The sequence below is a fragment of the Panulirus ornatus genome, chromosome 50 (assembly GCF_036320965.1).
Source record: "Panulirus ornatus isolate Po-2019 chromosome 50, ASM3632096v1, whole genome shotgun sequence".
Taxonomy (NCBI): Eukaryota; Metazoa; Arthropoda; class Malacostraca; order Decapoda; family Palinuridae; genus Panulirus; species Panulirus ornatus.
Window position 1 is genome coordinate 28,547,246 of NC_092273.1, and position 23,981 is coordinate 28,571,226.

General features: G+C 42.0%; 1 protein-coding gene across 2 annotated transcripts in view; it reads left to right on the plus strand.

Annotated features, from left to right (window-relative positions):
* Nucleotides 1-23,981, plus strand: part of lsn (vacuolar-sorting protein SNF8) — a 292,203-nt gene that overhangs the window by 40,399 nt on the left and 227,823 nt on the right. The window lies entirely within an intron of this gene.

The following is a 23,981-nucleotide window of genomic DNA, read 5'->3' on the forward strand; positions in this document are numbered from 1 at the left end:
TTATCACATCCCACTTGTGCATTCATATCACCCAAGGGATTAATGCTTCCATTCCCACTACAATAACCTCTGCTGTGCATTTGATGGAGACAAAGTATCATCTCAGAAGAGATAGTAATTTACAGAAAAGAACTTTTGTACGTTATCATAGTCAACTTTGTTGAGGTGCCAATATTTATGTTTAGAGGGGGATGTGCCTTTGAAATAGATTAACTTATGAGAGTGTGATCAGATGAACCAACTGGGAGAGACTGTGTAGCTACAGGGCAAAGGGTTTGAGGTGAAAAACAGATCTAGAGTATTGAGAGAGTGATCACAGCAGTTCAGGAACATGGTTGGGATGGGTGGTTATTTGCTCTAGATCATTGTGAGAGTGAGAGTGAGGGCTTCATTCCCTCACCATCCACATTAAAGGAATTCAACATTTCTTTTGGTGAACGGTGAAATCCCGTAGGTAGAATATCTAGGCTTGTGAGTAAGAGGATGTCACAGGCTCATGGCAGGAGTGTAGATAGTTGAAGAAAGAAAAGAATTAGGAGAACAGTAGGTGAAACAAGGGAAAAGTGTGGTAGTTGGGAGGCAGAACTTGTGACAGATAAAATTAAAGTTGAGGCTAAAGTTACTCAAGGCATGCAACAGTTGTGTTGAAGTTATAGTAAGCACAAACTCCACCTTTGAACTGGAATCATGAGTGGAGAGTATAGTTGAATGTGAGAAAGGGGCTAGTGAGAACATCTTTAAACAATTGGGTCTCAGAGAGGAGTAAGATATAAGGTGACATACTAAATATATGGTTTTTCAACAAAAGTGAGGTTAGTAGAGAGACCATGAATGTTGATATAGTGAATAGAAAAAGAGAAAGGCCTATGAGAGTGGGAAGGGTTGTGGGAGGGTTTAACACTACAGGTTGTACCTCTCTAATCCAGCACTCTGTGGTCCAGCAAATCCCATGGTCTAGCACATTTTGAATCTGCTGCCATTAGTTATCAGTTTGTGGATCTGCCACCAGGACAGCGCTGTTAGTAGTGCTAAGACACCAAAATCTGTTTACACTGCAGCCAAGCTAATGAACAGTCCTGTTGATTTCTTATATTCAGCTGTATTTTAGCGCCTCAGAATGTCATTCAAGAGACCAAGAGGTGCAGAAGATAGTGCTAGTGCTAATAAGCATAAGCATAAGTCATTATCTGTGCTTGAAAAGGTGGAGCTACTGAAAGAGTCAAGAGACCAAGAGGTGCAGAAGATAGTGCTAGTGCTAATAAGCATAAGCATAAATCATTATCTATGCTTGAAAAGGTGGAGCTACTGAAAAAATTAGATAAAGGAACTTCTGTAAAGACTTTGTGTGAGTACTATGAGATCAGACTGTCAAATGTCTATGGCTTAGGGGTCAATTTCTGTTTTCCAGTATTTTCTGTGGTCCGGCAATGGCCAGGTCCCAAGGTTGCCGGATTAGATAGTTACAACCTGTACTACTTTCTGAGCCCTCCTTCTCATTGGCAGGAGATTCAGGTGGGAACCCAGAGATTCCTAGCACCCCATGATGCCAGGGAATAGGGGCTGTAGGTTTGTTAGTCTCTATCATGATTATATTCAAAAACAATTGTGCAGGCAGGAAGTGGAAAGAGAACTTTTTTCTTTTATCATACTTAATCACTGTTTCCCACAGGTAGCACTAGGAAACAGATGAAGAATGGCCCATCCATCATATACACATATATATACATAAACTCCCATACACACACACATACATACATATACGTATCAACATGTACACATATCCATATATATACATAGACATATACATATATGCACATGTACATATTCATACTTGCTTGCCTTCATCCATTCCTGGCGCTACCCTGCCCCACAGGAAACAGCATCGATACCCCTTGCTTCAGTGAGGTAGCACCAGGAGAACAGACAAAAAGGCCACATTCGTTCACACTCAGTCTCTAGTTGTCATGTGTAATGCACTGAAACCACAGCTCCCTATCCACATCCAGGCCCCGCAGACCTTTCCATGGTTTACCCCAGATGTTCCACATGCCCTGGTTCAGTCCATTGACAGCACGTCGACTCTGGTATACCACATTGTTTCAATTCACTCTATTCCTTGCATGCCTCTCACCCTCCTATATGTTCAGGTCCTTATCGCTCAGAACATTTTTCACTCCATCCTTCCACCTCCAATTTGGTCTCCTGCTTCTCCTTGTTCCCTCCGCGTCGTGACATATATATCCTCTTTGTCGATCTTTCCTCCCTCATTCCCTCCATATATCCAGACCATTTCACCACACTCTCTTCTGTTCTCTCAACCACACTCTTTTTATTTCCACACATCTCTCTTGCCCTTTCATTACTTACTCGATCAGACCACCTCACAGCACATATTGTCCTCAAACATTTCATTTCCAACACATCCACCCTCCTCCGTACAACCCTATCTGTGGCTCATGCCTCGCAACCATATAACATTGTTGGAACTACTATTCCTTCAAACACCCATTTTTGCTCTCCAAGATACCGTTCTCTCCTTTTACACACTTCATCAATCCTAGAACCTTCACCCCCTCTCCCATCCTGTGACTCACTTCTGCTTCCATGGTTCCATTCGCTGCTAAGTCCACTCGCAGATATCTAAAACACTTCACTTCCTCCAATTTTTCTCCATTCAAATTTACATCCCAATTAACTTGTCCCTCATCCCAACTGAACCCAATAAAGTTGCTCTTATTCACATTCACTCTCAACTTTTTCCTTTCTCACAATTTTCCAAACTGTCACAAACTTCTTTACTTTCTCACTTGAATCTGCCGCTAGAGCTATATCATCAGCAAACAACTACAGACTCACTCCCAGGCCCTCTCATCCCCAACAGACTGCATACGTGCCCCTCCCTCCAAAACACTTGCATTTACCTCCCTAGCCACCCATCCATACAAAAATTAAACACCCCTGCCGCAAACAGACATTTACTGGGAGCCAATCACTCTTGTCTCATCCAACTCATAGACATGCCTTACTTCCTTGATAAAAATTTGTCACTGCTTCGAGCAACTTACCTCCCACACCATATACTCTTAAGACCTTCCACAAAGCATTTCTGTCAACTCTATCATATGCCTTCTCCAGATCAATAAATGCTACATACAAATCCATCTACTTCTCTATGCATTTCTCACACACATTCTTCAAAGCAGACACCTGACACACACGTCCTCTACCACTTCTGAAACCACATTGCTCTTCCCCAGTCTTATTCTCTGTACATGCCTTCATCCTTTCAATCAGTACCCTCCCATATAATTTCCCAAGAACACTCAACAAACCTATAACATTTTAGTTTGAACACTTACCTTTATCCCCTCTGCCCTTGTACAATGGCACTATGCATGCATTCCACCAATCCTCAGGCACCTCACCATGATCCATACATACATTGAATATCCTTACCAACCAATTAACAACACAGTCACCCCCTTTTTTAATAGACTGTATCTCAATACCATCCAAACCCGCCACCTTGCCGGATTTCATCTTCCGCAAAGCTTTCACTACCTCTTCTCTCTTATCCAAACCATTCTCCCTGACCCTCTCACTTCACACACCACCCAAACAAAACACCCTATATCTGCCACTCTATCATCAAACACATTCAACAAACCTTCAAAATACTCACTACATCTCCTTCTCACTTCATCAGTACCTGTTATTACTTCCCCACTAGCCCCCATCACCAATGGTATTTACCTCCTTCCAAAACATCTTTTTTATTATTATCATTATTATTATTTTGCTTTGTCGCTGTCTCCCGCATTGGCGAGGTAGCGCAAGGAAACAGACGAAAGAATGGCCCAACCCACCCACATACACATGTATATACATACACGTCCACACACGCAAATATACATACTTATACATCTCAATGTACACATATATATACACACACAGACATATACATATATACACATGTACATAATTCATACTGTCTGCCTTTATTTATTCCCATCGCCACCTCGCCACACATGGAATAACAACCTCCTCCCCCCTCATGTGTGCGAGGTAGCGCTAGGAAAAGACAACAAAGGCCCCATTCGCTCACACTCAGTCTCTAGCTGTCATTTAATAATGCACCGAAACCACACCTCCCTTTCCACATCCAGGCCCCACAGAACTATCTATGGTTTACCCCAGACGCTTCACATGCCCTGGTTCAATCCATTGACAGCAGGTCGACCCCGGTATACCACATCGTTCCAATTCACTCTATTCCTTGCACACCTTTCACCCTCCAGCATGTTCAGGCACCGATCACTCAAAATCTTTTTCACACCATCTTTCCACCTCCAATTTGGTCTCCCACATTTCCGTTCCCTCCACCTCTGACACATATATCCTCTTGGTCAATCTTTCCTCACTCATTCTCTCCATGTGACCAAACAATTTCAAAACACCCTCTTCTGCTCTCTCAACCACACTCTTTTTATTTCCACACATCTCTCTTACCCTTACATTACTTACTCGATCAAACCACCTCACACCACATATTGTCCTCAAACATCTCATTTCCAGGACATCCAGCCTCCTGCACACAACTCTATCCATAGCCCACGCCTTGCAGCCATACAACATTGTTGGAACCACTATTCCTTCAAACATACCCATTTTTGCTTTCCGAGATAATGTTTTCAACTTCCAAACATTCTTCAAGGCTCCCAGAATTTTTGCCCCCTCTCCCACCCTATGATTCACTTCCGCTTCCATGGTTCCATCCGCTGCTAGATCCACTCCCAGATATCTAAAACACTTTACTTCCTCCAGTTTTTCTCCATTCAAACTTACTTCCCAGTTGACTTGACCTTCAACCCTACTGTACCTAATAACCTTGCTCTAGTTCACATTTACTCTTAACTTTCTTCTTTCACACACTTTACCAAACTCAGTCACCAGCTTCTGCAGTTTCTCACATGAATCAGCCACCAGCGCTGTATCATCAGCGAACAACAACTGACTCACTTCCCAAGCTCTCTCATCCACAACAGACTGCATACTTGCCCCTCTTTCCAAAACTCTTTCATTCACCTCCCTAACAACCCCATCCATAAACAAATTAAACAACCATGGAGACACCACACACCCCTTCCGCAAACCTACATTCACTGAGAAACAATCACTTTCCTCTCTTCCTACACGTACACATGCCTTACATCCTCGATAAAAACTTTTCACTGCTTCTAACAACTTGCCTCCCACACCATATATTCTTAATACCTTCCACAGAGCATCTCTATCAACTCTATCATATGCCTTCTCCAGATCCATAAATGCTACATACAAATTCATTTGCTTTTCTAAGTATTTCTCACATACATTCTTCAAAGCAAACACCTGATCCACACATCCTCTACCACTTCTGAAACCACACTGCTCTTCCCCAATCTGATGCTCTGTACATGCTTTCACCCTCTCAATCAATACCCTCCCATATAATTTACCAGGAATACTCAACAAACTTATACCTCTGTAATTTGAGCACTCACTCTTATCCCCTTTGCCTTTGTACAGTGGCACTATGCAAGCATTCTGCCAATCCTCAGGCACCTCGCCATGAATCATACATACATTAGATAACTTTACCAACCAGTCAACAATACAGTCACCCCCTTTTTTAATAAATTCCACTGCAATACCATCCAAACCTGCTGCCTTGCCGGCTTTCATCTTCCGCAAAGCTTTTACTACCTCTTCTCTGTTTACCAAATCATTTTCCCTAACCCTCTCACTTTGCACACCACCTCGACCAAAACACCCTATATCTGCCACTCTATCATCAAACACATTCAACAAACCTTCAAAATACTCACTCCATCTCCTTCTCACATCACCACTACTTGTTATCACCTCCCCATTAGCCCCCTTCACTGAAGTTCCCATTTGCTTCCTTGTCTTATGCACTTTATTTACCTACTTCCAAAACATCTTTTTATTCTCCCTAAAATTTAATGATACTCTCTCACCCCAACTCTCATTTGCCCTCTTTTTCACCTCTTGCACCTTTCTCTTGACCTCCTGCCTCTTTCTTTTATACATCTCCCACTCATTTGCATTTTTCCCTGCAAAAATCGTCCAAATGCCTCTCTCTTCTCTTTCACTAATAATCTTACTTCTTCATCCCACCACTCACTACCCTTTCTAATCAACCCACCTCCCACTCTTCTCATGCCACAAGCATCTTTTGCACAAGCCATCACTGCTTCCCTAAATACATCCCATTCCTCCCCCACTCCCCTTACATCCTTTGTTGTCACCTTTTTCCATTCTGTACTCAGTCTCTCCTGGTACTTCCTCACACAAGTCTCCTTCCCAAGCTCACTTACTCTCACCACTCTCTTCACCCCAACATTCTCTCTTCTTTTCTGAAAACCCCCACAAATCTTCACCTTCGCCTCCAAAGATAATGATCAGACATCCCTCCAGTTGCACCTCTCAGCACATTAACATCCAAAAGTCTTTCTTTCGCGTGCCTATCAATTAACACATAATCCAATAATATTCTCTGGCCATCTCTCCTACTTACATATGTATACTTATGTATATCTCGCTTTTTAAACCAGGTATTCTCAATCACCAGTCCTTTTACAGCACATAAATCTACAAGCTCTTCACCATTTCCATTTACAACACTGAACACCCCATGTATACCAATTATTCCCTCAACTGCCACATTACACACCTTTGCATTTAAATCACCCATCACTATAACCCAGTCTTGTGCATGAAAACCACTAACACACTCATTTAGCTGCTCCCAAAACACTTGCCTCTCATGATCTTTCTTCTCATGCCCAGGTGCATATGCACCTATAATCACCCATCTCTCTCGATCAACTTTCAGTTTTACCCATATCAATCTAGAATTTACTTTCTTACACTCTATCACATACTCCCACAACTCCTGTTTCAGGAGTAGTGCTACTCCTTCCCTTGCTCTTGTCCTCTCACTAACCCCTGACTTTACTCCCAAGACATTCCCAAACCACTCTTCCCCTTTACCCTTGAGCTTCGTTTCACTCAGAGCCAAAACATCCAGGTTCCTTTCCTCAAACATACTACCTATCTCTCCTTTTTTCTCATCTTGATTACCTCCACACACATTTAGACACCCCAATCTGAGCCTTCGAGGAGGATGAGCACTCCTCGCGTGACTCCTTCTTCTGTTTCCCCTTTTAGAAAGTTAAAATACAAGGAGGGGAGGGTTTCTGGCCCCCCGCTCCCGTCCCCTTTAGTTGCCTTCTACGACAAGTGAGGAATGCATGGGAAGTATTCTTTCTCCCCATCCTCTTATTCCCTATCCCCTATCCCCTTAAGTTTAATGCTACTCTCTCACCCCAATTCTCATTTGCCCTCTTTTTCAACCCCTGCACCTCTTAACCTCCTGCCACTTTCTTTTACACATTTCCCAGTCATTTGCACCCCTTCCTTGCAAGTATCATCCAAATGCTTTTCTTTCCTCTTTCACTAACAACTTTACTTCTTCATCGCACCACACAATACCCTTTAAAGTCTGCCCACCTCCCACCTTTCTCATGCCACATGCATCTTTTGCATATGCCATCACAGCTTCCCTAGATACATCCCATTTCTCACCAACTCCCCTCACGTCATTTGATCTCACATTTTGCCATTCTACACTCAATCTCTCTTGGTACTTCCCTACACAAGTCTCTGTTCCAAGCTCACTTACTCTTACCACTCTCTTTTCCCCAACATACACTCTTCTTTGAAAACCTCTACAGATCTTCACCTTTGCCTCCACAAAATAATGATTAGACATCCCTCCAGTTGCCCCTTTCAGTGTATTAACATTCAAAAGTCTCTCTTTTACACCCCTATCAATTAACATGTAATCCAGTAATGCTCTCTGACCATCTCTCCGACTCACATATGTATATTCATGTATGTCTCTCTTTTTAAACCAGGTATTCCCAGTCATCCGTCCTTTTTCAGCACACAAATCCACAAGCTCTTCACTATTTCCATTAACAACACTGAATACCCCATGATCACCAATTATACCCTCAACTGCCACATTACTCACCTTCGCATTTAAATTGCCCATCACTAAAATCTAGTCTCGTGCATCAAAGCTGCTAACACACTCACTCAGAAGCTCCCAAAACATTTGCCTCTCAAGATCTTTCTTCTCATGACCAGTAATCACCCATCTCTCTCTCCATCCACTTTCAGTTTTACCCACATCAATCTATAATTCACTTCCTTACACTCTATCACATATTCCCACAACTCCTGCTTTAGGAGTAGTGCTACTCCTTCCTTAAGAAAACAAGTGAGGTTTGAGTGAGTGTATGATATTTGTAAAGAGAAGATTGGAGGACTAGCCCATTAGTTCCATTTTGATAAAACAAAGTTAGACCAGAAATTGTAACATTGAAGATGTATGTTGGTTCTAAGTACCACTTTAACATTCCCAAGTCAGCTTGGTAGTACCTCTGTGGGCAGCTACTGTCAACAGCCTATTTCCGAAGGATGAAAAGTACTGAAACTCTTCAGTTATTTACTGTGACCAGTTTTTGTTTTTATGCATACTCGCTGCACTATAGGGGATTGAAATGCACAAGTGGGAGATGTGGTAGTTAAGATGTATGATCAGGAGGCATGGGATGAAAATGGGGAATAGCTTGTTGTGTGGTGAAAAAGGATTGGTGATTGGAATACTTGGTTTAAGAAACATTTCATGCATAAGTATATGTAGTGAGTTGGGCTTGTGTTTAACAGGCATTATTATGTGCTGAGTGACAAGTGTGCAAAGAAGTCGATGAATATGAATAAGCGGAGTAACGCAGCAAGTGGGATGTCAGATCATTTCATGGATGGAGGTGAATATGAAAGTATGTAGGGATTTTAGGGAAATAGGAATAGATACATGTAAGAAATGGTGGGGATGAGTAAGCTTGGAAAAAGAGTCATGTGTATAGAGACAAAAGAGAGTGATTGAAAAGTGTCTGTGTAAGTGAAACAATGGAAATGGGAGAGTTTAAGATATTTAGGGAAGCATTGGTTACTTATGCAGGTAAAGTGTGAGGTATGCACAAGGCGGGAGGTAGGCATATGAGAAAGATAGCGAGCAGTGGGATGAAAAAAGTGAGAGGTACAAAAGAGGTGTATGGACGGTATTTGCATGGAAGGGGTGTGGGTGATTGAAAGGTGTACAAAAAGAGACAGGAGGCAAAGAGAAAGTATATGAGCAAATGAAAGATGGAACAGGGAAGTATAAGTGGACTTCAGCAAGAATAAGAAAATGTTTTGGCAGAGAACAAGAGATCAAATGGGATTGACAGAAGAGAGCACATGGGTAACAGGCAAAAAAGTGAAAAGGAAATAGAGTGAGTATTTTTAAGGCCAGTTGAATATATTAGATTATAGGATAGATTGATGTGGATAGAACTGAAAGTGGATGGAGAGTGATATGTGATTGTTGGTGCTTATGCATCTGGTCCTGAGAAGAAAGATCATGAGAGGCATGTGTTTTAGGAGCAGCTGAATGAGTGTGTCAGCAGCTTTGGTGCACGGGACCAGGTATAAGTGATGGGCGATTTAAATGCGAAGATGAGTAATTTGGCAGTTGAGGGTATAATTTGGTGTTCATGGGGTATTCAGTACTGTGAATGGAAATGATGAAGAGTTTGTGGATTTGTGTGCTGAAAAAAAGACTGGTGATTGGGATTACCTGGCTTAAAAAGAGATATACTTAAGTAAATGTATGTGAGTAGGAGAGATGGTCAAAGGGCATTATTAGTTTATTTGTTAATTGAAAGGCGTGTAAAAGAGAGACTTTTGGATGTTTATGTGCTGAGAGGGGATGTCCTGATCACTGTCTTGTGGAGGCAAAGATGAAGATTTGTAGAGGTGTTCAAAAAAAGAAGAGAAAATGTTCAGGTAAAGAGAGTGGTGAGAGTAAATGAGCTTGGTAAGGTGACTTGTGTGAGGAAATACCAGATGAGCTTGAGTGTAGAATGGCAAAAGGTGAAAGCAAATGACATAAGGGGAGTGGGTGTGGAATGGGATGTATTTAGGGAAGTAATGATGGCATGTGCAAAAGATGCATGTGGCATGAAAAAGACGGGAGGTGGGCAGATAAGAAAGGACAGCGAGTTATGGGATAAAGAGGTAAAGTTGTTCATGAAAGAGAAAAGAGAGGCATTTGGATGATACTTACAAGGAAGGAGAGGGCAAGGAATAGAGTGAATTGGAGCGATGTGGTATACCGGGGTTGACGTGCTGTCAGTGGATTGAATCAGGGCATGTGAAGCGTCTGGGGTAAACCATGGAAAGCTGTGTAGGTATGTATATTTGCGTGTGTGGACGTATGTATATACATGTGTATGGGGGTGGGTTGGGCCATTTCTTTCGTCTGTTTCCTTGCGCTACCTCGCAAACGCGGGAGACAGCGACAAAGCAAAAAAAAGAAAAAGGTAGTGAATGGTTTGTGGAAGATGAAATCTGGCAAGGCTGCAGGTTTGGATAGTATTGCAGTTGAATTTATTAAGATTGGGGATGACTGTGTTGTTGATTGCTTGGTAAGGATATTCATTGTGTGTATGGATCATGGTGACATGCCTGAGGACTGACAGAATACATGCATAGTGCCAGTGTACAAAGGCAGACGGGATGAAGGTGAGTTCAAATTAAAAAGATTTAAGTTTGTTGAGTATTTCTGGGAAATTGTGCGGGAGGGCATTGATTGAGAGGGTGAAGGCATGCGCAGAGCATCAGATTGAGGAGGAGCAATTTGATTTCAGAAGTGGTAGAGAATGTGTGTATCAGGTGTTTACTTTGAAGAATATTTATTTATTTATTATACTTATACTTATTTATACTTATTTATTATACTTATTTATTATACTTATTAAGAATATATGGTGTGGGAGGGAAGTTATTAGAAGCAGTGAAAAGTTTTTATCGAGGATGTAAGGCATGTGTACGTGTAGGAAGAGAGGAAAGTGATTGGTTCTCAGTGAATGTAGGTTTGCGGCAGGGGTGTGTGATGTCTCCATGGTTGTTTAATTTGTTTATGGATGGGGTTGTTAGGGAGGTGAATGCAAGAGTTTTGGAAAGAGGGGCAAGTATGAAGTCTGTTGTGGATGAGAGAGCTTGGGAAGTGAGTCAGTTGTTGTTCGCTGATGACACAGCGCTGGTGGCTGATTCATGTGAGAAACTGCAGAAGCTGGTGACTGAGTTTGGTAAAGTGTGTGAAAGAAGAAAGTTAAGAGTAAATGTGAATAAGAGCAAGGTTATTAGGTACAGTAGGGTTGAGGGTCAAGTCAATTGGGAGGTAAGTTTGAATGGAGAAAAACTGGAGGAAGTAAAGTGTTTTAGATATCTGGGAGTGGATCTGGCAGCGGATGGAACCATGGAAGCGGAAGTGAATCATAGGGTGGTGGAGGGAGCGAAAATCCTGGGAGCCTTGAAGAATGTGTGGAAGTCGAGAACATTATCTCGGAAAGCAAAAATGGGTATGTTTGAAGGAATAGTGGTTCCAACAATGTTGTATGGTTGCGAGGCGTGGGCTATGGATAGAGTTGTGCGCAGGAGGGTGGATGTGCTGGAAATGAGATGTTTGAGGACAATGTGTGGTGTGAGGTGGTTTGATCAAGTAAGTAATGTAAGGGTAAGAGAGATGTGTGGAAATAAAAAGAGCGTGGTTGAGAGAGCAGAAGAGGGTGTTTTGAAATGGTTTGGGCACATGGAGAGAATGAGTGAGGAAAGATTGACCAAGAGGATATATGTGTCGGAGGTGGAGGGAACGAGGAGAGGTGGGAGACCAAATTGGAGGTGGAAAGATGGAGTGAAAAAGATTGTGTGTGATCAGGGCCTGAACATACAGGAGGGTGAAAGGCGGGCAAGGAATAGAGTGAATTGGATCGATGTGGTTTACCGAGGTTGACGTGCTGTCAGTGGATTGAATCAGGGCATGTGAAGCGTCTGGGGTAAACCATGGAAAGTTGTGTGGGGCCTGATTGTGGAAAGGGAGCTGTGGTTTCAGGCATTATTTGCGTGTGTGGACGCGTATGTATATACATTGTGTATGGGGGTGGGTTGGGCCTTTTCTTTCGTCTGTTTGCTTGAGCTACCTCACAAACGCGGGAGACAGCAACAAAGCAAAATAAATATAAATATACATACCTGTCCATTTATTATGCATTTATTATACTTATACATACATGTCCACACATGCATACATACATACCTATACATTTCATACCTATACATTTGAATGGAGAAAAACTGGAGGAAGTGAAGTGTTTTAGATATCTGGGAGTAGATTTGGCAGCGGATGGAACCATGGAAGCAGAAGTGAATCATAGGGTGGGGGAGGGGTCAAAAGTTCTGGGAGCGTTAAAAAATGTGTGGAAGTTGAGAACGTTATCTTGGAAAGCAAAAATGGGTATATTTGAAGGAATAGTGGTTCCAGCAATGTTATATGGTTGCGAGGCGTGGGCTATAGATAGAGTTGTGTGGAGTAGGGTGGATGTGCTGGAAATGAGATGTTTGAGGACAATATGTAGTGTGAGGTGGTTTGATCGAGCAAGTAATGAAAGGGTAAGAGAGATGTGTGGTAATAAAAAGAATGTGGTTGAGAGAGCAGAAGAGGGTGTTTTGAAATGGTTTGGTCACATGGAGAGAATGAGGGAGGAAAGATTGACCAAGAGGATATATATGTCAGAGGTGGAGGGAACGAGGAGAAGTGGGAGACCAAATTGGAGGTGGAAAGATGGAGTGAAAAAGATTTTGAGTGATCAGGGCCTGAACATGCAGGATGGTGAAAGACGTGCAAGGAATAGAGTGAATTTGGAACGATGTGGTATACTGGGGTGGACCTACTGTCAATGGATTGAACCAGGGCATGTGAAGCGTCTGGGGTAAACCATGGAAAGTTCTGTGGGGCCTGGATGTGGAAAGGGAGCTGTGGTTTTGGTGCATTATACATGACAGCTAGAGACTGAGTGTGAACGAATGTGGCCTTTGTTGCCTTTTTCTAGCGCTACCTCGCACACACGCGGGGGAGGGGGTTGTCATTTCATGTGTGGCAGGATGATGATGGGAATGAATAAGGTTAGACAGTATGAATTGTGTACATTTATATATATGTATATGTCTGTGTGAGTATATATATATTCTTTTTTTTTTTTTTCAAACTATTCGCCATTTCCCGCGTTAGCGAGGTAGCGTTAAGAACAGAGAACTGGGCCACTGAGGGAATATCCTCACCTGGCCCCCTTCTCTGTTCCTTCTTTTGGAAAATTAAAAAAAAATTGAGAGGGGAGGATTTCCAGCCCCCCGCTCCCTCCCCTTTTAGTCGCCTTCTACGACACGCAGGGAATACGTGGGAAGTATTCTTTCTCCCCTATCCCCAGGGATAATATATATATATATATATATATATATATATATATATATATATATATATATATATATATATATATATATATGGAAATGAGATGTTTGAGGACAATGTGTGGTGTGAGGTGGTTTGATCGAGTAAGTAACGTAAGGGTAAGAGAGATGTGTGGAAATAAAAAGAGCGTGGTTGAGAGAGCAGAAGAGGGTGTTTTGAAATGGTTTGGGCACATGGAGAGAATGAGTGAGGAAAGATTGACCAAGAGGATATATCTGTCGGAGGTGGAGGGAACGAGGAGAAGAGGGAGACCAAATTGGAGGTGGAAAGATGGAGTGAAAAGGATTTTGTGTGATCGGGGCCTGAACATGCAGGAGGGTGAAAGGAGGGCAAGGAATAGAGTGAATTGGAGCGATGTGGTATACAGGGGTTGACGTGCTGTCAGTGGATTGAATCAAGGCATGTGAAGCGTCCGGGGTAAACCATGGAAAGCTGTGTAGGTATGTATATCTGCGTGTGTGGACGTGTGTATGTACATGTGTATGGGGGGGTTGGGCCATTTCTTTCGTCTGTTTCCTTGCGCTACCTCGCAAACGCGGGAGACAGCGACAAAGTATAAAAAAAAAAAAAAAATATATATATATATATATATATATATATATAGAAAGTTGAGAGTAAATGTGAATAAGAGCAAGGTTATTAGGTACAGTAGGGGTGAGGGTCAAGTCAATTGGGAGGTGAGTTTGAATGGAGAAAAACTGGAGGAAGTGAAGTGTTTTAGATATCTGGGAGTGGATCTGTCAGCGGATGGAACCATGGAAGCGGAAGTGGATCATAGGGTGGGGGAGGGGGCGAAAATTTTGGGAGCCTTGAAAAATGTGTGGAAGTCGAGAACACTATCTCGGAAAGCAAAAATGGGTATGTTTGAGGGAATAGTGGTTCCAACAATGTTGTATGGTTGCGAGGCGTGGGCTATGGATAGAGATGTGCGCAGGAGGATGGATGTGCTGGAAATGAGATGTTTGAGGACAATGTGTGGTGTGAGGTGGTTTGATCGAGTAAGTAACGTAAGGGTAAGAGAGATGTGTGGAAATAAAAAGAGCATGGTTGAGAGAGCAGAAGAGGGTGTTTTGAAATGGTTTGGGCACATGGAGAGAATGAGTGAGGAGAGATTGACCAAGAGGATATATGTGTCGGAGGTGGAGGGAACGAGGAGAAGAGGGAGACCAAATTGGAGGTGGAAAGATGGAGTGAAAAAGATTTTGTGTGATCGGGGCCTGAACATGCAGGAGGGTGAAAGGAGGGCAAGAAATAGAGTGAATTGGAGTCATGTGGTATACAGGGGTTGACGTGCTGTCAGTGGATTGAAGCAAGGCATGTGAAGCGTCTGGGGTAAACCATGGAAAGCTGTGTAGGTATGTATATTTGCGTGTGTGGACGTGTGTATGTACATGTGTATGGGGGGGGGGTTGGGCCATTTCTTTCGTCTGTTTCCTTGCGCTACCTCGCAAACGCGGGAGACAGCGACAAAGTATAAAAAAAAAAAAAAAAAAAAAATATATATATATATGATAGAGTTGATAGAGATGCTCTGTGGAAGGTATTAAGAATATATGGTGTGGGAGGCAAGTTGTTAGAAGCAGTGAAAAGTTTTTATCGAGGATGTAAGGCATGTGTACGTGTAGGAAGAGAGGAAAGTGATTGGTTCTCAGTGAATGTAGGTTTGCGGCAGGGGTGTGTGATGTCTCCATGGTTGTTTAATTTGTTTATGGATGGGGTTGTTAGGGAGGTAAATGCAAGAGTTTTGGAAAGAGGGGCAAGTATGAAGTCTGTTGGGGATGAGAGAGCTTGGGAAGTGAGTCAGTTGTTGTTCGCTGATGATACAGCGCTGGTGGCGGATTCATGTGAGAAACTGCAGAAGCTGGTGACGGAGTTTGGTAAAGTGTGTGGAAGAAGAAAGTTAAGAGTAAATGTGAATAAGAGCAAGGTTATTAGGTACAGTAGGGTTGAGGGTCAAGTCAATTGGGAGGTGAGTTTGAATGGAGAAAAACTGGAGGAAGTGAAGTGTTTTAGATATCTGGGAGTGGATCTGGCAGCGGATGGAACCATGGAAGCGGAAGTGGATCATAGGGTGGGGGAGGGGGCGAAAATTTTGGGAGCCTTGAAAAATGTGTGGAAGTCGAGAACATTATCTCGGAAAGCAAAAATGGGTATGTTTGAAGGAATAGTGGTTCCAACAATGTTGTATGGTTGCGAGGCGTGGGCTATGGATAGAGTTGTGCGCAGGAGGATGGATGTGCTGGAAATGAGATGTTTGAGGACAATGTGTGGTGTGAGGTGGTTTGATCGAGTAAGTAACGTAAGGGTAAGAGAGATGTGTGGAAATAAAAAGAGCGTGGTTGAGAGAGCAGAAGAGGGTGTTTTGAAATGGTTTGGGCACATGGAGAGAATGAGTGAGGAAAGATTGACCAAGAGGATATATGTGTCGGAGGTGGAGGGAACGAGGAGAAGAGGGAGACCAAATTGGAGGTGGAAAGATGGAGTGGAAAAGATTTTGTGTGATCGGGGCCTGAACATGCAGGAGGGTGAAAGGAGGGCAAGGAATAGAGTGAATTGGAGCGATGTGGTATACAGGGGTTGACGTGCTGTCAGTGGATTGAATCAAGGCATGTGAAGCGTCTGGGGTAAACCATGGAAAGCTGTGTAGGTATGTATATTTGCGTGTGTGGACGTGTGTATGTGCATGTGTATGGGGGGGGGTTGGGCCATTTCTTTCGTCTGTTTCCTTGCGCTACCTCGCAAACGCGGGAGACAGCGACAAAGTATAAAAAAAAAAAAAAAAAAAAAAAAAAATATATATATATATGCGTTGAGATGTATAGGTATGTGCATGTGCGCATGTGGGGATAGGGGATTAAGAATACTTCCCACGTATTCCCTGCGTGTCGTAGAAGGCGACTAAAAGGGGACGGAGCGGGGGGCTGGAAATCCTCCCCTCTCGTTTTTTTTTTTTTTTTTTTTTTTTTCAAAAGAAGGAACAGAGAATTGGGCCAGGTGAGGGTATTCCCTCAAAGGCCCAGTCCTCTGTTCTTAACGCTACCTCGCTAATGCGGGAAATGGCGAATAGTTTGAAAGAAAGAAAAGAAAGAAAGATATATATATATATATATATATATATATATATATATATATATATATATATATATATATATATGCGTTGAGATGTATAGGTATGTGCATGTGCGCGTGTGGACGTGTATGTATATACAAGTGTATGTGGGTGGGTTGGGCCATTCATTCATCTGTTTCCTTGCGCTACCTCGCTAACAAGGGAGACTGCAACAAAGTATGATATAATGTACATTTCAAGGTATACATATATATATACATACACAGACATATACATATATACTCATGTACATAATTCATACTTGCTGCATTTATTCATTCCCGTCCCCACCTCACCACGCATGAAAATGACACCCCCCCCCCCCCTCCCAACACATGCATGCAAGGTAGCACTAGGAAAAGACAACAAAGGCCACATTCGTTCACACTCATTCTCTAGCTGTCATGTATAATGCACCGAAACCACAGCCTTTCCACATCCAGGCCCCACAAAACTTTTCATTGATTACCCCAGATGCTTCACATGCCCTGGTTCAATCCATTGACAGCACGTCGACTTCGGTATACCACATCGTTCCAATTCATTCTATTCCTTGCATGCCTTTCACCCTTCTGCATGTTCAGGCCCCAATCACTCAAAATCTTTTTCACTCCATCCTTCCACCTCCAATTTGGTCTCCCACTTGTCCACGTTCCCTCCACCTCTGACACATGTATCCTCTTTGTCAATCTTTCCATGTGACCAAACCATTTCAATACACCCTCTTCTGCTCTCTCAACCACACTCTTTTTATTACCACACATCTCTCTTACCCTTTCATTACTTACATATTGCCCTCAAACATCTCATATCCAACACATCCTTCCTCCTCCGCACAACCCTATCTATAGCCCATGTCTCGCTACCATATAACATTGTTGGAACTGCTATTCCTTCAAACATACCCATTTTTGCTTTCCGAGATAATGCTCTTGCCTTCCACACATTCTTCAACGCTCCCTGAACCTTCACCCCCTCCCTCACCCTGTGACTCACTTCCGCTTCCATGGTTCCATCCACTGCTAAGTCCACTCCCATATATCTAAAACACTTCACTTACCCCAGTTTTTCTCCATTCAAACTTACCTCCCAGTTGACTTGACCCTCAACCCTACTGTACCTAATATCCATGCTCTTATTCACATTTACTCTCAGCTTTCTTCTTTCACACGCTTTACCAAACTCAGTCACCAACTTCTGCACTTTCTCACCCGAATCAGCCACCAGCGCTGTATCATCAGCGAACAACAACTGACTCACTTCCCAAGCCCTCTCATCCACAACAGACTCCATACTTGCCCCTCTCTCCAAAACTCTTGCATTCACCTCCCTAATGACCCCATCCATAAACAAATCAAACAACCAAAGAGACATCACGCACCCCTGCCGCAAACTGACATTTACTGGGAATCAATCACTTTCCTCTCTTCCTACTCATACACATGCATTTCATCCTCGATAAAAACTTTTCACTGCTTCTAACAACTTGCCTCCCACACCATATACTCTTAATACCTTCCACAGAGCATCTCTATCCACTCTATCATATGCCTTCTCCAGATCCATAAATGCTACATACAAATCCATTTGCTTTTCTAAGTATTTCTCACAGACATTCTTCAAAGCAAACACCTGATCCACACATCCTCTACCACTTCTGAAACCACACTGCTCTTCCCCAGTCTGATGCTTTATACATGCCTTCACCCTCTCAATCAATACCCTCCCATATAATTTCCCAGAAATACTCAACAAACTTATACCTCTGTAATTTGAACACTCACCTTTATCCCCTTTGCCTTTGTACAATGGCACTATGCATGCATTCCACCAATCCTCAGGGACTTCACCATGAGCCATACATGCATTGAATATCCTCACCAACAAGTCAACAACATAGTCACCCCCTTTTTTAGAATATTCCACTGCAATACCATCCAAACCTGCTGCCTTGCTGGCTTTCATCTTCCGCAAAGCTTTCACTTCCTCTTCTCTGTTTACCAAACCATTCTCCCTGACCCTCTCACTTCACACACCACCTCGACCAAAACACCCTATATCTGCCACTCTATCATCTAAAATATTCAACAAACCTTCAAAAACTCAATACATCTCCTTTTCACATCACCACAACCTGTTATTACCTCACCATTAGCCCCCTTCACTGATGTTCCCATTTGTTCTCTTGTCTTATGCACTTTATTTACCGCCTTCCGAAACATCTTTTTATTCTCCCTAAAATTTGGTGATACTCTCTCACCCCAACTCTCATTTGCCCTTTTTTTTCACATCTTGCACCTTTCTCTTGACCTCCTGCCTCTTTCTTTTATACATCCCCCAGTCATTTGCTCTATTTCCCTGCAAAAATCATCCAAATTTCTCTCTCTTCTCTTTCACCAACAATCTTACTTCTTCATCCCACCACTCACTACCCTTTCTAATCTGCCCACCTCCCATGCTTCTCATGCCACAAGCATCTTTTGCGCAAGCCATCACTTCTTCCCTAAATACATCCCATTCCTCCCCCACTCCCCTTACGTCCTTTGCTCTCATCTTTTTCCATTCTGCACTCAGTCTCTCCTGGTACTTCCTCACACAATTCTCTTTCCCAAGCTCACTTACTCTCACCACTCTCTTCACCCCAACATTTTCTTTTCTTTTCTGAAAACCTCAACAAATCTTCACCTTCGCCTCCACAAGATAATGATCTGACATTCCTCCAGTTGCACCTCTCAGCACATTGATATCCAAAAGTCTCTCTTTCACGCGCCTATCAATTAACACGTAATCCAGTAACGCTCTCTGGCCACCTCTCCTACTTACATATGTATACTTATGTACGTATCTCTTTTTAAACCAGGTATTCCCAATCACCAGTCCTTTTTTCAGCACACAAAATTACAAGCTCTTTCACCATTTCCATTTACAACACTGAACACCCCATGTACACCAATTTTTCCCTCTACTGCCACATTACTCACCTTTGCATTCAAATCACCCATCACTATAACCTGGTTTCATACATCAAAAGTGCTAACACACTCACTGAGCTGCTCCCAAAACTCTTGCCTCTCATGATCTTTCTTTTCATGCCCAGGTACATATGCACCAATAATCACCCATCTCTCTCCATCCACTTTCAGTTTTACCCATATCAATCTAGAGTTTACTTTCCTACACTCTATCACATACTCCCACCACTCCTGTTTCAGTAGTGCTACTCCTTCCCTTGCTCTTGTCCTCTCACTAACCCCTGACTTTACTCCCAAGAAGTTCCCAAACCACTCTTCCCCTTTACCCTTGAGCTTCATTTCACTCAGAGCCGAAACATCCAGTTTCCTTTTATCAAACATACTACCTATCTCTCCTTTTTTCTCATCATGGTTACATCCACACACATTGAGACACCCCAATCTGAGCCTTCGAGGAGGATGAGCACTTCCCGCGTGATTCCTTCTTCTGTTTCCCCTCTTAGAAAGTTAAAATACAAGGAGGGTAGCGTTTCCAGCCCCCCCGCTCCCGTCCCCTTTAGTCGCCATATATGTGTGTTTATGTGTTTATGTGTGTGTGTGTGTGTGTATATGAGTAGATGGGCCGTTCTTTGTCTGTTTCCTCGCTTATGTGGGAAATGGCAATCAAGTATGATAGATAAATGAATAGGATAGCTGATGTGGTATGTTCACATCCAGACAGTCTCTCCCTTGCATACTTATAAGTACGTGATAACCCATTTATGCCCATATATACTTATGCATGCACCATATTTTAAACCAGGTATATCTAATCACTACCCCCTTGTTGACTGCAACCCTACTTCCCCATGTATATGTATGTATCCACTTTTTTAAATCAGGTATTTCAAGTCACTTATACTTTTTTTTAGCATACACCAAGAAAAGTTGTTCCCCATTTTCACTTACACTGGGTACCTGAATCCCCAATTATACCTTCACCTGCCACATCACCCACTTTTGCACTCAGATCATCTGTGAATATTACTTAATCCTTTGCTTGAAAATTGCTTATGCACTCGCCAAGTTCCTCCCAAAACACTCACATTTCTTCACTTCTCTCTATCAGGTGCATTAGCACTGACAATCACCAACAGCTCATAACATGTTTCCTCAAATATTATGTTTATCTCTCTCTCTTCATCTCTCTCTCTTCCTCACCTTCACAATGCTTTCTTTCTTGTTGTTCCAATTTGGTAGTCATTAATGGAGCAGTTTCTTGCTCTTACCTCTTCAACATTTTTGTCCATTTAGGATCTCTTTTTTCTCTCACCTTTTAATCCAGTTCAGTCTTACAGTGATGATGTGTATGGAGTGAGAGTGTAGTTGATCCTTATGATACTACAAAAATCCAGTTGCTTATGACTTACCCCCATTTCATCCCCAAATTACTCTCCTATTTCTCTCAGCTGTATACTTACCCAATGTTCTGTTTAAAACTCCCTTAACCCTTATCAGGCTCATGCCACCCTGTAACCTTAGACCATTTCATAGCACCCTTTGCCATATGTATTTTCCAGGTAAGTACACTTTCACTCTTTCAACATTTTCTCAACAGTCATTTGAGTTGTATGTATTTGATTCATTTTACCTGCTCAGGGTTTCACCACAAATTATAAGTCACCTGTAGCAAGGCTGTATCACTAAAAGTACAGTCCTGTGTAAGAAATTCTTACTTAAAAGAGCCCATCATTTCTTTGCTACTGGAAGTAGTGCAGCCTTGGAGAGTTCCTGGAAAGTGTTCCTGGGTAACTCCAGAACTCTTTATTAGAAAGGGGTCTTGAGGAAGTTGTAGATAGATATATTTGTTTCACTCAGTCATACCACTCCAAAATTCCTTTTACTTGTTTTCCATTTTGCCACAGTTAAGCTTTTAAGTTTTTAGTCAACACTCATCCATGTATCTTGCCTTGCTCCGCCCCATTTATGCCATTAAAAAAAAAAGCCATTATCTTAATTTGCTGCACGTAATATTTCAAATCTTCTTTGTACTATGTCATATGTCTTACCTCCTTTCACCCATACCAGGCCAGAATACGTCTATGTCCATCACTTAATTTGCCTCATTTAGTATTTTTAAATCTCTCTTTTTTTTATATATATTTTCCACTTAACATATTTATTCCTCTTATGGCATAAAATCTTTCATTATGCCTTTTTTTATCTTAACAAAGGTGGCATCCTGATGTACCATATCAGTACATGCATTACTCAACAACTCCCTGCCATTATATCTCTTCCCTTGTTTTATCCACTGAAGATACTTTGCTTTCACTATTTCAATATTCCTTTGATCTGAATCTTCCTGTCTATATCTCTGACACCTGTTCCAACTGGAACTCACTCAAGGGGGTGGCCATGGCAGTAGTTTCCTTAACTAGTGAACTCATGCCACGTCTTAGCCTTTAGTGTCTCACACTTGATAGGCCACTGGCGGAGGGCAACTCTAGCACAGTGTTTGCAGAGGCTCCTACCTAATGTTCCTTTTGACTACTACTACTTAATGTGTTTACCTAATGCTCCTGCCTACTACCTAATGCACCTTTCTAATTGTTCCTGCTGTGTACTACTCCTACCATTTTGCCAAAGGTAGGGCTAGTGCATAATGCTCACTGCAGGAAAATCTAGTTATGAAGAATGAGCTGTGTTAAGTGTTGTAAGGTGTCATGTGTAACAATTAGAGATTGTATGTTTGTAGACAGAAAGCCAGTAATTCACATGTGGATGAGGCAGAAAAGAAAGACAGCTACCTGGGTCACAGGAGTGCAGTTTGACAACCGCTGAAGTGCTGGCTCACTACACATCTGTCACTAACCCTCCCAAAACCTGGGCATGTAGTACTGTTAACATACCTCCTTGGTCGTTGGGTCCTACCTCAGTTTGAAGTTTCCATGAATTTCTCATCTCCTCCCACCAAACATGGATATACAGACTTCTCCCGCATATCCAAGATCTAGCATCTTTCCCATACATTTCACCCATCTCCTGCATACATCTTTTATCTGTGCTAGCAGTCCTCCTTCCACATCATGATTCTTGTGTATCCACCATACAGCACCCTTTCTGGTGTTACCAGGCTCTGCCTGCATGAAGTTACACTGCAAATGAAAAGTCCCCTTTGGCAAGGTTTTGGTATTGGAAATGCAGTTTCGTAAAAGAACTTTCACTCCAAAGGAGCTAGGCATCTTTTTAGGAATTTTCACAACCGGGAAAATTTTAGAGGGGCCCATTTATGTGTGCATCGAGATAAATAATAACTATCATAATTGGAGAAAGCTCACAAGGAGTATTGCATTTCACATTCATATACCAAAAAGGGTCCAATTTCTTGCAGCAAAAATGGCTTTTTGCTCTTCAGCACTGAGGGGAAGGGCCTATTGGGGAAGTGTCCCACTTCTGTTTTGAAAGATGCCCTGCAACAGTCCATCACTTCCCTGCTGCTGCTAATAATGCAGCTACAGGAGCTGCAAGAGCTCCTGGAACATGGGTTCTGCAATAACTCCAGGACCCTTTCAAGAAAAGGGTCCTGGGGCCCACTATAAGTGAATAAATAAATAGTACCCTGGTATGTTTACTTAAGTGTGTTCCTTTAATTTCCTTAAACTATAATTTAATTCTTTACACTTTCATTTGGCATTGCTGTTCCCATGTTTCTTGACCTACATATTTTTCCTGTTACTCAAACAGTAATATCATATTTTTACCTGCTTATTCATCATAATATAGACATTCTAGTGCTTTTGACTTTGTTAAATGTTGTTACAGTCTACATACGTTATATGTTGTTACAGTCTCCATACAGGCTCCTACATGACTTTTCTTATTCATTTGTCACACTTTACACCACCTGGACTTCTGATATCACCCATTTTGTCTCTCTTTCTTGGACACAGAATAGCCTGTGCCATATGTTTCTTACCTTCCAGTGCTTCAAAGATGCTGACGTTCATAAAAGGGGTTAATGAAGATATTATTACATTGAATACCCATGATATTTCTGTTGCTTCAATTTTTAGTATAATTGTATGGTAAGGAATGGCGCTCTTTTAACAGTGAAGGAAAAATTAGATGTATTGTACCAAAACATTAATCTTGGTGTTTTAAGGTGCCCCATGCTAATGAAGAGGCAACAACATATATCATTTTATGATGTTCAGTGTTGTAAGGACAATAACACTCATATGCTTTCATTTAATTAGAAATAGACAATATATATTTGATATGAATATGTACATAAGAAAATCTAAACACTAAGAATCATAAGGATATATTGTGGCAGCAGTTAAGGCTCATGGTAAGGACAAAGGAAGATGCCAGGTACAAACATTTCAGCTGAGTAAGTATCTCACAATATATATATATATTTTATATATATATATAT